Source organism: Hemicordylus capensis, chromosome 2, assembly GCF_027244095.1.
Source record: "Hemicordylus capensis ecotype Gifberg chromosome 2, rHemCap1.1.pri, whole genome shotgun sequence".
Classification (NCBI taxonomy): domain Eukaryota; kingdom Metazoa; phylum Chordata; class Lepidosauria; order Squamata; family Cordylidae; genus Hemicordylus; species Hemicordylus capensis.
In genome coordinates, this window is record NC_069658.1 from 381953497 (window position 1) to 381968617 (window position 15121).

Consider the following 15121-nt stretch of genomic DNA (forward strand, 5'->3'; position numbering starts at 1 on the left):
AGTGTCGGGTAGACACTGACAAGACTGCGAGACACCTACTGGTGTGCCACAGGCGAGTCAGTCCCCAAAGTGGGGAATTTAAATTCCTTGATTTGGGGGCTGATTCCCCACTTTCTGCATGAGGAGATGTGTCCCTCCCAATGCATTATGGGGAGAGTCATCTCAGAAATCAAGGAACTTAAACTAGCTGCCCTATGGGGAGAAATGCAGCAAAAAGAAAAGTTGCATGCCAGCTTTGATGCCACAAAAAGGGGACCCGTGTGCTGCAGCACAAATGTAACTAATGTTAAGTGTGACTGCAGCTCAGAAAAGATGGAGAAGCACTGCTTAACACATAACTTGGGAACCTCATTGATGTGTACTCCCCACTTTCCTTTGGATGAGAGAGCACTGGAGGCTTTGTGACTTTATTATTTGCTTTATTTATAAATGTAGCAGAAGTGAAGACAAACAGCAGGTTTTCCTGTAAGGTGACAGATCCACTGCCCCAGATCCACTGTCCTGTGTTTCAAAAGGTGCCTTTAGCCAGCATTCAGATCCAAATGGCAGTTCCCACCCCTCAGCCCATACATGTCTTCCCCATCCTCTTAGCAGGGGGGACATGAGCTCCCATCAACTGCCCATTCCGGACTATTAAAGAGCAATTTGCTTGCCAAAGGAATATTGGTCTATAACCAGGACACCATTATTATAGGTTACCCTCTTCCCACAGTTCCAGGGGCAACTCTACGCAGTGTAATGTCTTTTGAATTTTTGCATCTGTGATGTCTCTATAATATTTGTTTTATTTACAAGTACAGAAGACACAGACACAGACCACCAAGTAACAGATGGTGACACAGTAACTCAGATGACACAGTAGCTCAACATCTGATTCCCAGAGAGCAACTTGTACACTCCCCAAGGTTGCACCTCAGTTTTCAACTAACTTCAGCTAGAGACCCCCAGCTCTCCCTCCTAGTTTCAAATGGGTTTCAAACTACTGCTCCTTTCCCCTGGCATTGAGGAATGTCTCCTCCTCAAGGAGGAGGAGGCCACCAGGGAATTCCAGGCCACCAGGGAAATCACCCTCTTTTGTATAAGCCCCTGTCTACTCAGTCACAACAATATTTATATACCACTTTTAAACAAATGTTTCCAAAGCAGTTTACATAGAGAAATAATAAATATATAAAGATGGATCCCTGTCCCCAAAGGGCTCACAGTCTAAAAAGAAACATAAGTGAGACACCAGCAACAGCCACTGGAGGGCTGCTGTGCTGGGGTTGAATAGGACAAGTTGCTGCTCTCTTTCCCCATTTAGGTGTCTCTTTGCCCATTTAGAAGGGGCTAACTGAGCAAGGAGGTGGCTTTTAAAAGTGGTGATTCTCTTTATTGAGCAGGGGGGGAGCAACTGGCCCTATCCATCCCCAGCACAACATCCTTCCATTGGCTGTTGCTGGTGTCTCACTTATGTTTCTTTTTAGATTGTGAGCCCTTTGGGGACAGAGATCCATCTTCCTTCCTTCCTTCCTTCCTTCCTCCTCCCTTCCTTCCTTCCTGTCTATGTAAACTGCTTTGGGAACTTTTGTTGAAAAGCGGTATATAAATATCCGTCATATTCATATTTGTAATACAAATCCAACCAGGGTGGAAGTAGAACCACACCCACCTACTAGGGCAGGAGATCTTTTTAAAAACTATTTACTCAACCTTCTTAATGGCTCATTCTTCTACTTACCAGAACTGAAATTCCTTCAGCTCTTTTCTGATTTTGAAATCTTAAGTTCACCTTTTATGGGTTTCCTGTTGTTAATGAACCTCTGCCCACAAAGCCCTACCATCTATTCAATCTCTCTCTATATAACTTACCCTCCACCATTTCACTGATGAAAATAGGGACAGGCCTGTGCATGTGTAGTGGGCATGGCCAAGCAGCCTGGGAGACATGGCTTAAAGTTCTGACTGAAAGCATGCCCAAATGGAAAGCAGGTAATAAAGTGCATGCAGAGCACATGATTCCGGATTACTGGAGCAGATTTGCTAAGCCCACGCTCTCCAGCATTTTTTGAAGGTGGAAATAGGGGAACAACCAATTCTCATTCCCAAGGATTACTGCCTAAGCCACCCCACCCCACCCCCTGCTCACATACACACTACTACAGAGAATGGATTCCACCTGCTATATGCAGAGTGTCTTACTCAGTGGCTCCCATTGACATACAGGTGCACTAGGGATTTGATGCATCCACCCACCCTTTGGGAGATGTAATAGCTAAAGACTCTAGCCCTGGGGCGGGCAGCTGAATCCTGAAGAATGACAACTCAAGCAATTCGTATGGGGGCGGGGCTGGGGAGAAATAAGGTATCCCCAAGATGCAAAAACAAGAACAATAATTTACCAGGAACAGATTCCAGAGAGCAGGGACAGTTGAAACCTATGACATAACAGAGGTTCTCCTGTTTGGCAGGGACAGATTGAGAACCTGGCAGCAGCAACAGCCTTACTTGGAGACATTTGTAGTCGCTCAGGGGGACAGTCTTGGCAGTCTCTGCAGCTGTGTGAGGGGGTAGTGGCTGGAGCTCCTTTAGCAGTCAGTTTGGGTTGTTGCTGTCTTTCCTTGGAAAGCTGTCCATGCATTTCACAGTCACTTAGTAATTAGAAATTTGATATGAAACTTTTCTGGCCTGGACCTACAGGTGACAGGGAAAGCTGCGAATGTATTAGATATGCATATGAGCCACACTGAGAGAACCTAGGCTCCACAAAGTATCAACACTATGCTTCCAGTTTAGGTTTTGGAATTGACACGATTGTTCTGGTATTCGTTTTTGGATGCTCGCTGCTGCTGCCCTATCCTGCTAGAACATTTTGATTCTGTATGTTGCATAGACTTTATTATTATTGGAGTGCCATCTGTATCTGGTACTCTACACAGAATAAAAAGACTGTTCCCTGTTCCAAAGAGGTTCACAATCTGAAAGAGACACAAGAGAGTCAACAGAGGAAGGGGAGAGAAGTGGAGACAGAGGGAAATGGAAAGACGATGCAATTATTATTCCATGTAAGCATACTTGGGGTTTGTTTTGGTAGTTCCTTGCTGCAAGACCAGGAATCCAGCTTGGGAAACAGTGGATGAGCTAGGAGGTTATAATAGGTGGGAGATTTTCAATTAAAGAGAATTATGGGTCACTGGCTACAGCCCTTTTCCTGTCAGTCTTATCTGGAAAAATGAGGAGGTAATTAGCAGAGTCATTACTGTGCTCAAACTCCTGCGGAATGAGTTCAGGCCAGGAGAGTGAAGCCCTTTCCTACCATGCTATGTGACACCTGAAAGTCAAGCCGGGCAACAGACACAGCCCAGTTTCAGACGGAGTGGCTGACACAAAACAGAAGCGAAGCCGCCCCTCTGGCTGTGAAGAGTTGGAGGAAATACATATGCAATTAATTTGCTTGGTTGAAAGGCTTCTACTTAAATCCAAATGTGGTAATTGGGATGCTTAAGGCTGCTGTTCCACACACACTTGGGAATATGTCCTGCTGGATTTAGCAGGATTTACCCCTGTGTAAATACGCATAGAATTTGGAACATAGGAACAAAAGAACCTGCCATATACTGAGTCAGACCATTGGTCTATCTAGCTCAGTATTGTCTTCACAGACTGGCAGCGGCTTCTCCAAGGTTGCAGGCAGGAATCTCTCTCAGCCCTATCTTGGAGAAGCCAGGGAGGGAACTTGAAACCTTCTGCTCTTCCCAGAGTGGCTCCATCCCCTGAGGGGAATATCTTGCAGTGCTCACACATCAAGTCTCCCATTCAGATGCAACCAGGGCAGACCCTACTTAGCTATGGGGACAAGTCATGCTTGCTACCACAAGACCAGCTCTCCTCTCATTCAACTGTGAAGATCTGGTTATAGCATCAGCTTAATGACTGAAGAGCTGGAATCTAGCTCACACAGACTTGACCCTTGAGCAGCTTCGTTTCATATAAGGTGCCACTGGAAGAACCCCTGCCAAACTGAAGCAAGGCACATTTAAATAAGCAAGGCACATTTAAAGTGGTTATTCTCTTTAAATTTAGCAGATGGGGAGAGCAATTGGCTCTGTTCAGCCTCAGTCAGCACAGGGTCCCTCCAGTACCTGCTGCAAACATCTCCCTTCTGTTTCTTTTTATATAGTGAGCACTTTAGGGAAGGAGAACCATATTTTTCTCCCCACACACCCCGCTGTCTAATCCTTGAGAAATTTTCATTGAAAAGAGCTTAACAACAACAACAATAATAAAAAATAAACAATCAACAAACTGTTAGATTCATGTCTGAAGAAGGCAAATATGTTTGCCTCAGTTGTAAAGCAAAAATAACCCATATTTCATACAAGGCCACATGATTATGTTCTCCCTCATCTTTGACCATTTTCTGGGGGGAAAGCTGACATTCATAACCAGGTGAGCAAATGCCCACTCCCCTCTCCCCAGTTTCTCCTTATTTAGCTGTTCAAATCTGCAGTTTGTTCAGTAATATGAAAACATGCAATATTGCATTTTCCGTGATAATATATTGGTCAGCTGGAGCATAATCCATGTCTTGTGTCTGTCTTCCCAAGCTAGATCCTCACCATTAAAATATGGACACCTCTACAAAGACTGGCAAAGGACCACCAAGGTTTGAGAGGAACTACTCTCTTAACCCTAAAGTGATTCAGCTTCTCTTTCATTTTAATTCTTCCTCCTCCTCAAGATCTATTTGCCTATATTATTTACCTCCCATATGAGTTCCACTATTTCCTGAAAACAATACACATAGTGTGTGTGATTTTGCTAATTTGGCTGAACTGGGTTGCTCAGAAACTTCATAGCTGGGAGGGGAAAAACTGATCTTTGGTTCCAGCCACAGCTGTGGTTTCCAGCATTATACATCAAATCATATGCAAAACACATGCTAGTCATTACTCATTATTAATCTAACTAATTGACAGACTCCGGCATGTACCTGACCTATCACTGCTGCAGATGTTGCCTTGGGTTGATCTATTGTTCTGTGGTTAAATGTTGGGAATATTTGGGAGAAGTACAAAATATTTACCTTGTACACGCCACATGAATTAACCTCATGTTTGTTTTACGGCTCTGGTAGCAATTAATTAACAGCTTGGCCTGATTGGGAGAAGGTGTTGCATTTGAATCCCAGCTGGTATTGAAAGAGCACTTTCTGGTTCATGTTAATGTACTTTCCAATGATGTGAACAAAATTATTTGTCATAGTTTGAGAAAAGAGAATTTATCTGGGAACCCAAACAATTCTGGTTATGTATTTTTGTCCCACATTTCCTCCAAGGAGCTCAGGATGGCAGACTGTTAAATGGTTGTTGATTTTTACCCACAATAGGTAAAACAGCAGAGCACTAAGGAGAATGAGCACACACTCCAGTTACAGAGTGGGTAGCAGAGGATGGTTTGGATATTGCAGCTATTTAGAGAAAACACATGGAGATCCTTGTATGACTAAACACTAAACATTTATTGGTTAAATACACTTAGATAGGAAAGACCTATCTCTAATCTAAAGGACTACATAATGGATAAGTAAGGAGAGAGAGAGAGAGATGTTTCCATCTGCTCTCTAGGAGGAAAGGAAGGACTGTGACTCAGCACAGGAAGTGCTGCAGAGTCAGTTCAGGGGTCATAGAGTAGGGACAGATAGGGAGACCCTGACTCACTGTCTCTACTCCCAATGCCCCTAGTGGTCATTAGGACAGTTGGTGCAAAAGGTCGATGCACTGGAAGTTCATCTCCAACACCCTTTCTCATCACCTGTCGCACCTGGTCACGACTCCCATCTTCTTACAAAGCATCTGGAATCTGTCTCTGGATAATGGCTTGGTTAATCCATCTGCCAGCATCTCTTCTGTGGGGCAGGACCTCAACTGGACCACCCCTTTTTCTTGCAAGTCCCAAACATAGTGGTACTTTATGGGAATATGCTTAGTTCGAGATTTCATCTTCTCCATTTGGGAGATCTGGATACAACTTTGGTTGTCCTCAAACATCACTGTGGGCTTTGGTTCCTCGCTGCCAAAGTCCGATAGTAGTTGGTGTATCCATACTGCTTCCCTGCGTGCTTCACTTGCTGAAACGTACTCTGCTTCTGTGGATGATTGCGCGACAAGTGACTGCTGGCAGCTACTCCAAGTTATGGCTCCACCTCCATACAGGAACAGGTGTCCACTTGTGGACTTGCGGTCTGTTCTGTCCTCGCCCCAGTCTGCATCCACATATCCCACAAGTCTGGGATTGCTGTTTGCTGGAATCTCCAATACACAATGTGCAGTGTCTTTCAGGTACCTTCCCAGTCTTTTGACCGCTATCCAGTCCTTGTTCGTTGGCACACTCACTTTTCTGCTCAGGATTCCCACTGCTGAGGCAATGTCTGGCCTTGTCACTGTGGCTATGTACAAGAGTTTTCCAATTGCCTTTCTATATTGATTGTTGGGTGGTAAAGGCTGGCTGTCCTCATCTTGCTTCCAGAAATCAGCATCCATTGGCATGCTGACTTCATTGGCATCTGTCAGTCCCAGGCATTCTAGAAGATCTTTTATTTTCTGGTTTTGGTTGAGAAAGAATGTTCCATGCTCTTCTCTTTCTATTTGGATGCCAAGGTAATATGAGATGCTTCCGAGTTCCTTCACCTCTATTTTCTTGTTCAGGTGTTGTACAATTTCATGACTGTCTTGCCTTTCCTCATGTGCAAGAATCAAATCATCATTGTAAGTCAGAAAGTCAGTCCATCTATTGTCTCCTTGTCTAGAATATAGGCAGGGGTCAGCTTTTCCTTGCGTGAACCCCTCCTTAAGTAGTAATTGATTCAGTTTCTCATTCCATGCTCTGGCTGCCTGCTTTAAGCCATAGATGCTCTTTTGCAGTTTGCACACTAGCCCCTTCTTTCCAGGTTCCTCAAAGCCTGGTGGTTGTTGCATGTAGATGTCTTCTTCGATTTCCCCATGTAGGAAAGCAGTCTTTATATCCAAGTGTTCAACTTGCATCCCTTTGGCTGCTGCCACGCTGAGCAATGTTCTAATTGACATGTGTTTCACGACTGGTGCAAAAGTCTCATCATAGTCCTGACCATAGATTTGGGAGTATCCTTTGGCTACTAGTCTGGCTTTGTAGCACTGTACATCCCCTTCTGTATCCTGCTTGACTTTGAAGACCCATTTGCATCCCACAGTCTTTCTTCCAGCGGGTAGTTCCACAAGTCTCCAAGTCTTATTTTTGTGCAAGGAATCAATTTCTTCCATTGCTGCTTTTCTCCACTTCTCAGCTTCATCAGCTGGCAACCTTTCTATATCTTGCCATGTAGTGGGTTCTTGCATCTCTCCTCCTTTAGCCATGAGTGAGAGTCTGTTAGGTGGAACCCCTTTGTTATGCCTCTATGAGCGCCTCAGTTCGGGTTCTGGTTGTGCAACCCCTTCTGAATCTGGCACTGATTCCTCATGATCGCTGCTTGACTCCAGATCCATTTGAGCCCAATCACATGGCTCCTCATTCATCTGGATTTCTGGCGAAATCTTTGATGCTTCACCTTTATTTGGTCTGTGTCTTTCATTGAAATACACTGCATTGCAGACTTTGACCTTTCCACTCTTTGGATCAAGGATTCTGTATCCTCTGGATTCATAGCCAACAAAAATTCCCAGTTCACATCTGCAATTGAGTTTGGTCCTCTTTGCTTTGGGAATATATGTATAGGCCATTGAACCAAATACTTGGATGTGTCTTAGGGAAGGTTTTCTGTCATACCAAAGTTCAAATGGTGTCTTATTTGTTGTCTTGGTTGGCAATCTGTTTTGCAGGTAGTTAGCAGTCATCACTGCTTCACCCCAGAACCTGTCTGCTAGATTGGCATCATGCAGTAGACATTTGGTCATTTCCACTAGAGATCTGTTCTTTCTCTCAGCTACCCCATTGAGCTGTCCAGTAAATGGAGGGGTAGTCTGGTGAGAGATTCCATTTGATTTCATAAATTCTTTCATCTGGTTTGACATATATTCTCCTCCATTGTCTGACCTCAAACACTGGGGCTTCCTTCCAAATTTGTTGTTCACCAGTGCAATATATTCTTTAAATTTCTCAAACACCTGGCTTTTCTCTCTTAGAACATACACATAGCAAAATCAGGAGTAATCATCAATGAAAGTCAGGACATACCTATTTCCACCTGAACTCATCAGTAACGGCCCACAAACATCTGAGTGCACCAGTTCCAAAACACTCCCGGACTGTACATTTCCCTTTGCCGGAAAAGTTGGCTTGACTCCCTTGTTAAGAATGCAACACTGACATCTGCTGGCCATTTCTGGACATGCCCTTATATTAAATCCCTCAGTTAGTTCCCTCATTTGGGAGTCAGTTTCAAAGTTTAGGCTTCGGTGGCCCAATTTTCTGTGCCATAAGAAATCACAATTTTTGTGTTGGCAACTACTTGCCACATTTGCTTGTGCAGTAGCACAGTCTACTTCAAAAAGTCCATCATCCCGCATGTGGGTAGTCATGATTAATTCATCACCTTTAGAGATGTAGCATGTTTCATTTTCAAAAATTGCTTTGCACCCCTTCTTGAGTCCATGCCCAATTGAAATCAAGTTGACTTGCATCTCTGGCACGAAAACTGCATTATTTATCTTAACCTCATAAGCTTCAGTAGCAGAGCCACAAAGTATCTTTGCTGTCCCCTTGCCAGCCACACTTATTTTTCTTGAATCTGCTAGAGTGACATCTGATCTGTGGCATTTGTTGAGTTCAATGAACAGATCAGGATCACATATTATATTCTGGGATGCACCGGAGTCCAGGATGAAAGTGTGACCCCTTTTTGGCATTCCTAGGGCAACTTTGTATCTTTTGGCGTTACTTGCCCTTTCAGATAAGCCACTTTGTCCATTCTTCTCCTCCCTTCTTTGTTTGTCGCCTTGACTCATCCCTGTGTTTACTTTATTGCCATGGTTACCAGGTCTGTGCCCTCTGAGTTTCCCGCTCTTTGAATATGCTGATGAGTCACTGAGGCTACTCTGCTTGCTAATGTTGAAATTACTTTGTCTGCTGAAATGTGCCAGAGTGCCATCGGTTTCAAATCGCTCCTGCTGCAATTTTATATTAAAATTTCTCAGACTCGACACAACATGATCAACCTTCAGTTCACAATGAAACAGTTCAAGAGCGACAATTAGGGGTTCAAAGCTTTTAGGCAGGGATTGTAGGATTGCCCCAATTAGAATAACATCATTCAATACACATTTGTTGTTCTGCAAAAGCCTGCTAACCTCTAAAATATTCGCTATGTGGGCTTCAAAGTCTCCCCCTTCCTGCAGTTTGCTTTTGCATAGACTTTTATACAGGAGAAGAGCTGCGTTTGCAGACACTTGGCCACATTGCTTTTTCAGTCTATCCCACGCTTCTGAGGCTAAATCTGTATCCCGCACACAGATCAATAAACCATCGCTTATACTCAAAATTAAAAGGCCATATGCGTGTTGGTTTTTCTTGTCCCACGAGGCTTGAGCAGCTTCATCTTGGGCTGGCCGTCCCTCCGTGAGCACTTCAAAGATTCCTTTTGTCATGAAGATCGCTTTCATCTTGAGGGCCCAGGTTTCGTAGTTGTTGCCATCCAGTTTGGGAAAAGAAGGAGCCATTCCTGAGTAGGCTGTAGTCTCAGGATCCATGCTGCAGTTTCTAACTAACTCAGCTGCACTTTCAAAAATGGAAAGAGAAAAAAAAAACTTTGCTTGTGCCTAGAAGCCTGTTGCTCTTGCTGGGCCCATAACCCTGTTAGAGGTTGTTGATTTTTACCCACAATAGGTAAAACAGCAGAGCACTAAGGAGAATGAGCACACACTCCAGTTACAGAGTAGGTAGAAGAGTATGGTTTGGATATTGCAGCTATTTAGAGAAAACACATGGAGATCCTTGTATGACTAAACACTAAATATTTATTGGTTAAATACACTTAGATAGGAAAGACCTATCTCTAATCTAAAGGACTACATAGTGGATAGGTAAGGAGAGATAGAGATGTTTCCATCTGCTCTCTAGGAAGAAAGGAAGGATTGTGACTCAACACAGGAAGTGCCGCAGAGTCAGTTCAGGGGTCATAGAGTAGGGACAGATAGGGAGACCCTCACTCACTGTCTCTACTCCCAATGCCCCTAGTGGTCATTAGGACAGTTGGTGCAAAAGGTTGATGCATTGGAAGTTCATCTCCAACACAGACATGGTTGTTCTCCCCATTTTATCATCATGACTAGTTAATTTTGGCCCGTTAGCAATAGCAATAGCAATAGCAATAGCACTTACACTTATATACCGCTCTATAGCCGGAGCTCTCTAAGCGGTTTACAATGATTTAGCATATTGCCCCCAACATTCTGGGTACTCATTCTGGGTACTCATTCTGGGTACCGACCTCGGAAGGATGGAAGGCTGAGTCAACCTTGAGCCCCTGGTCAGGATCGAACTTGTAACCTTTTGGTTACAGGGCGGCAGTTTTACCACTGCACCACCAGGGGCCGTTGAACAACGGGCCCTAGTAACGGCTCTCCTGTCCCCCCCTGCCATTCCCCCTCCCTCCCTCATTAAGGGCCAAATTGGCCCAGCCACTTGCCCCCGCAGCTTCCGCCGCCGACCAACCGCCCGCCCACCCAGCTGCCAATACCTCCTTGCTCCCGGAACACGTCCTCCGCTTGATCCGCTGCTCGATTAACAGAAGGAGAGAGGTGCTCGCATGCAGAGCTCCACTCTCTTTAAAGTCTCTTCCCGAACTGGCGGTTTGGGCGGCAAGGACGCAAAGCGCCAGTTCGGGAAGAGACTTTAAAGAGAGTGGAGCTCTGCATGCGAGCACCTCTCTCCTTCTGTTAATCGAGCAGCGGATCAAGCGGAGGACGTGTTCCGGGAGCAAGGATGTATCGGCAGCTGGGTGGGCAGGCGGTTGGTCGGCGGCGGAAGCTGTGGGGGCAAGTGGCTGGGCCGATTTGGCCCTTAATGGGGGGGGGTCAGCTGGGAGGGAGGGTTGGCGGCGTCGGCTGCGGGTGCCTCTTAAAAAATATTTAAGTGGCCTCCGCTCCGCCCCTGGCCTCCGTCTCTTTTGGCCGAGGCAGCGGCTCTGCTGCTGCCTCGCCCAGTTTACCCCGGCGCCGGTTTTCCGGCTTCTTCGGGGCGGCCGCTTCTGGCCGCCCAAGATGGCTGCCGGGTACTGGCGAGCGTGTCTCCCTTGCCCTGTTCTGCGCCTGCGCTTTGCGCAGGCGCAGAACAGGGCAGGGAGGCACGGACACCAAGCGTTTTATTAGAGAGGATAACCCTGTGAGATAGGTTAGGCTTGAGAGACTGGCCCAAGGTTATCCAGCAGCCTCTGTGGCTGCAGAGCAGGGATTTGAACTCAGGCGTCCTCAGCCCTTGTCCTACAAATTATACCTTCTTATTCTTCTGCTTCATGAGTAGAGAAGAACAATTAGGGGTGTGCAGAACCAGTTCGAATTGAACCGAGTTCAATTCAAACTGGCCTGTTTCAAATTCGAACTGGACCAGGCCCTGTCTGATTCAGACCGTTTCAACTCAATTCGAGGGCTATGCTTCTAAAAGAGGATCCAACCCACACTGCTCAGTGAGAGTGCTGGTGGGGCTTAGAGGAGCTGCCGCGCCATTGGTCCACCACTATAGAAGCGGGTAAGGTGCCCTCTCGCTGCCGCCCCCGGCTGCCCTTAAAACACTCTTAAAGCATTCCCCTCCCCTTGCTTGTAAAAAGAAATCCGCACCAGATTCCCCTTTTCAAGTGCAGCCCTCACACTGGGTCGAACCAGGTCAAACTGGTTTGACCTGGTTCAACCAAACGGGCCAGGCCACCAGCCAGTTTGTTGCAACTGCCTCACGGACCAGCGGTTTGGTTCAAATTCGAACCAAACTGCCTTAACCAGTTCCATGCACAATCCTAGGAACAATCTACACCCTTTCTTTGCTGGGCAGACATATTCCTGAATGCAAAGAAGAATTCTGTGTAACTTGAAAGCTTACTATAGTCTTATGAAACAAGTGATTCAATAAAGAGGTATTGTCAGCAGCATTTTAGGGGTGTGTGTGTGTGTGTGTGTGTGTGTGTGTGACTTTGTGCACCTATGTATACTGCCTCTTAAGAAAGCAGGGGAAGAAAGTGATACTGAGAACCATTCATAGGAACAACAGCATAGCTGAGGTCTGGGCTGCTTTTGCTTCCAATATACAGACAGGAGACATGGATGGACCTAGCTCTTGCAATTCTTGGGCTGATATCCTAAAAACCAAGTAAGGCTTCCCAGTCAAAGCCAGGACTCTCTTGAGCAACCATATATTTATGCAGAGCCTCTTTTAGTGGCTCACTCTTACACATACCATGCTATTGCCACACTAAGGGTCTCTCACTATAAAGTGGTATTTCCATGCAAAAATTGGTTTTTGAAGTGTTGGAACAATCCTGGATAATGGCTTACCTCCCTGCTTCAAAGACATAGAGCAAGTATGTTGTGCTGTGAATAAATATAGTTGTTATGGGATAGCTCCCAGGGTCCAAAAGCAAAAATCACCAAATAGGGAATAATTATAGCCCTATTCACATGTTATTTCAACATGTGTACATAGTGTATGTGTTTACACATGTAGAGAGAACAGAATATACATACAGTTATTCACACATTATGTTCAGCACAACCCCTGTTCAGACATTATGTGATACAATGCATCATTATGTGATGAGTATACAGATGTCTATACACTTGTGCATGTTTTTGTGTGAATGACTGTATCTGCATTCATTTTACTTGGGTGCAGATCCCGCAAATGCATGGTATGGATAGGAAGTGTGTTCATCAGAATGTGAATGGATGGATGGATGGATGGATGGATGGATGGATGGATTAATGAAACTTTATTTTGATCACAGACCAGAGAAAGGAAGGAAGATTAAACAATAACATTCTACAAATCAAGCAGTTCAAATATAACAGCACAATTAAAATATAATAATTACAAACATTCCAATCAACTTATCATTTACTGTTGAACCTTCCCTGCTGTAAAACAAAACTTTGCTACAATTAAAAGGCTTCTCAGCCTTTTGGCTAAGATCAAGTGTAGTATATCAAAATGTGTGAATAACTGTTCCTGCGTGCAGATCTGTACCTGTGTGCACTGTACACTCATTGTACAAGTATTGAACATAACATGCGAATAGGGCTAATGTCGTACACTTTAAGACCATGCACACGAGCAGGCTTATCTGGGCTTGCACAGCCCTGCCCAAATAGGGCTGCTCATGTGGAGTAAGCATGAATCACAAGGATTTTATATCTAGGCGTATAGGTTGTATGAATGCTTGGGCTGCCTGCAACCTGAGCAATCACAGAACCATGCGGCAAGAAAGCCCAGCAGCTCCTTCCACTCTACGTGCAGTTCCAAACCTGATATCTGTAACCAAGATTTGAAGCTGGTCACAGATGTTGGGTTCAGAATCACAAATAGGACGGAATATGCCAATATTGCTGGGTTCGGTTGACATAACCAATATGGACATAGCTGTCCTGATACTGGAAGTTGGGCTCCTGCTTGTGCTCCAGGAACTGAAAGTTTATGGCTAATTTGCTTGCTTTGTTATATGTGAACCTACTCAAAGACAAAAAGATGCATACAGTGCAATGTAATGTCTCAACAGGGCTTAAAAGCAGCCACTGTTCTTGTGTGCAAACAATTAAAATGCATTGGAAACAATATGGAGGTAAGTGGCACAGTGGGGAAATGCTTGAATAACAAGCAGAAGGTTGCTGGTTCGAATCCCCACTTGTACTATATTGGGCAGCAGTGATATAGGAAGATGCTGAAAGGCATCATCTCATACTGTGCGGGAGGAAGCAATGAAAACCATATGTTGTGAGCTACACCTGGTTTCACACTCTGTATATGCTCAGAGAGAAAGAGGCAAAGTCACATCATACATAAACTGAATTGGTTCTTGGAGATGGTGGCCATGTAGAATCTGGGCGCACAAACAGAGATAGAGGAAGACACACTCAGAAAGTTCAATGGGCTTTATTATAGAAAGTTTCTCATCAGGATAAAATCCAAAGAGGTCATCCAAATTAAACATGTTTCCGATTCAATGTGTAGTGCAATGTGCCTGGCTATCACATGTGTGTGTAATCAATAATTACAGCTGTCTAAAAAATCCTAATAAAATATTTAGAGAGAAACAGAGAGAGAAGAAGGGAGGGAGGGCTTAGGAAAGGGATGGCAGTGATTAGTAGGGAGAAGGGGAGGGGGGAGCAGGCTGAGCTGTGTGTTGAATAGGCATCTCACCAGGTTCACGAAGAAGGTTTCAAAGGACTTGTTAGTTGCTGGGGCTTGGGAGCGATGCAGGCTTCATGCAGTCAGGCAGGCTGGTGGTAGATACTCAGAGCAAGGCAGAAAAAGAGATAGAGCACCATGGCTGGGTAGTCTTGACTTCCCACTGCACAGCATTGGTCACAGACAGTCCCTGTCCATGGAAAGAATTCCTGCTTAAGAATTCCTGGTAAACTATCATCCTAGACTTCCCTACCAGGTGGCCAGATTGCTGACATTAATCATTTCATTCAAAGTTGAGTGAGGCCTTGCATCGGTGTTTCTCTCAATGGAATTGCTGGCAAAGACACACAGGCCTCAGCCTAGCCCACCGGGCTATGAGTTCTGGTCCAATATATATGGACCAGAATATATCTGGTTCGTATATATGGTCCAATATATCTGGTCCATATATCTGGTCCAATATATGAGTTCTGGTGCGGGCCATAACACACAGGGCTCTGTGGCAAGGAGGAGGCAAAGAAAACCACAGGGCTCTGTGGGCACCAGGAGTCGAAATCGACTTGACAGCACACTTGTCTTGACTTTAAAATCTAGAAACAATTGAGGGGGGTCACTTGTGTGACTATGACATCACCTGACCACTACCACCACCATCACCCCCATTTGGGTGATCAGACATACAGCTTTGGCTTGCTTTGATCTCTTGATTTCCTTTCCTTTCCTCACCTAATGTTGCCAAGACATACCACTTCTCTCTGCACTACATAACAAAAGTATGGCCCTT